This window comes from Odontomachus brunneus, unplaced genomic scaffold (assembly GCF_010583005.1).
Source record: "Odontomachus brunneus isolate Ranch 3 - 2012 unplaced genomic scaffold, Obru_v1 Obru_scaffold_199, whole genome shotgun sequence".
Classification (NCBI taxonomy): domain Eukaryota; kingdom Metazoa; phylum Arthropoda; class Insecta; order Hymenoptera; family Formicidae; genus Odontomachus; species Odontomachus brunneus.
In genome coordinates this window covers 452179-454507 of record NW_022639649.1, presented here as the reverse complement: position 1 = coordinate 454507, position 2329 = coordinate 452179, and positions in this window count along the sequence as shown.

Genomic DNA, 2329 nt, shown 5'->3' with positions numbered 1-2329 from the left:
ATATATATATATATATATATATATATATATATATATATATATATATATATGCATATTTATATATAAAATAAATATCTTTTCCCTGTGAATGTATCCAACTAATCTTCTAGCAAATTATATAGCGTTGTAGGAGGAAAATTTTTAATAGATATAATTTTGATTTGGTGTTAATAAATGTCAAAGTTAAAATTAATTTAGTAATATCTTTCACGTTTTAACGAAAAAAATATTTAACTTTAGGCGAGATGAGATCTGTCAAGCTAAGATAATGAAGTATTTAATGGTTTGAAAAATCTCTAATTCACATTTCAAAATTGAAATCAACGTAGCACTTGCGTTGATAATAAAAAATACAAACAAAAAGTAAATATAAAATATATTTTTATCCAGACAAGCAACTGAAACATAATGTATAAAACGATAGAAATATAAAGTATTTCTTTGTACTGTCACTTCGGTTCCAGTCAAAACCTTACTACGCAAACCCGTAAGTAGTGGCTTGCAATAGTCACTTGACACGTTTCTAACATTATCAAAAAAAATATGTGCAAACTATTTTCCAAGCAAATGTACACTCGTGGTAACAGAAAAGTAATTTATAATTTTTCGAATAAGTTTGTGAGTTCTGTCTTGTCCAAGAGAAGAATTCATTTTTTGATAGAAGGATTCTCCCACTGTCAAAACGAGTTCACATATTCACAAAAAAATTACAGACAATCTTTCTGTCCACAGCGAAGCGTATTACGACGGATTAAATCAAAAGGACGGGAAACGATAATTCTCAAAAATTTAATAGAGGAAGGTAACTGTATGAACCAGCTTGTGTCTTAACGCGGCACTGGAATATTAAATTTGAAAATCACTGTTTGTTCTCGAAGATTCAAGGAAGCATCTCTAATTTACCGGAAATGTTTCCATAAGTGATACAACAATAAAATTGATCAAATAATGTTTTTGTTCGCAGTCCGAGATATGTACTTCACGAACGCACACTCTATATTGAGACGCAGGATGCTGCGATACTGAAGAAAGCCATTGCGTTTGCGCAGACATTCATCGAAGTATTATTACGCGGTTGTTATTTCACATGAAACAAAACTGTTAATAACTGTTAAATTTCGTGCGGCATGTTAAATATTTCACTGGCGAATTAAATTACTAGTTTGATCGCGATAGCGGTAGTTCATCTTTTACATTCCTTTCATAAGGTGTCATTTGATATTTTGCGGTAAAAAAGAAATCCGTGCTCCAAGAAAGAAGTTGCAAAAATATTCGATGAGGACCGCTCGGAAGAGAAGAATACGCGAAATTTATATCGCGATCTGCATCAAGACTCAGCACTTCAGTCTCAATCGTATTCTTTTGCTCATGATTGACTTATAGCCTTACCAGCGATTAAGATTCGTTCAATTTTAAATAATAGTTGTTACTGCTATGAAGAGATTCATTTTATTTCAGATATGCCGATATCCTTCGTCGTTAATATCTTAGGAAAAGCAACGGTGAAATAGATATAACGTCGCAATTTCTATTACAGAAAATAGTTAAAGCGTCATTCCAGAACAATTTATTTCGCGAAAACTGTCGATACTTCACAAGAAACGTAACAGATAAGTCAGAAATGTTCGAAAGTGTCCGTGCCTTAACATTTTCTGTGTAAATCCAATTTTGAGATCGACGTTTACTATCAAATATTAAAACTGCATAAACAACGCGTATTATATTTTATATTTTATATAAGATATTCTTCACGACATAATACACGACAAAACACAAAACCAATCGACGGAGCAACGTTCTTTTCAACCCGAACGAACGTGCGTACTTGACGATTGTACACACTATACTGCAGCACGCGAGACGGCGAGGCTGAAAAAGAGCGACTACGCTTGCGCGGTCTTCGATCCAAAAATTACTATATGGTTGTCAGGTTATAGAAAGTAAACATCCGTTAAATTTCATTCGGTGCGAAAGCAATTGCTTAACTGCCGACTCTTATCCTATCAAAGTTATATTGCGAGAGTACTCGACTCACAAAGTTCTTATATTTCTTTACACTGCATTCACGCATATCTAAGTAGTTTTCGTGGAATAAACGTTTAGAAAGAAAAAATAAAATTAAAGAAGAAATTAAAGAAAAACGTTAGAAAAAAGTGCCTATTTTATGAGTGGATCATTACGAAAGACCAAGCAAACTGTTTCTATTTCTCTACGGTTAAACGCGCCTCAACTCTCGCGAAGAGATAATGAGTGCCGATTTGTATAAGCGTATTAGTGCCACTCGTGCTCTTCTACTCATGGTTGGTTTATGGCCTTATCATCAATCAAG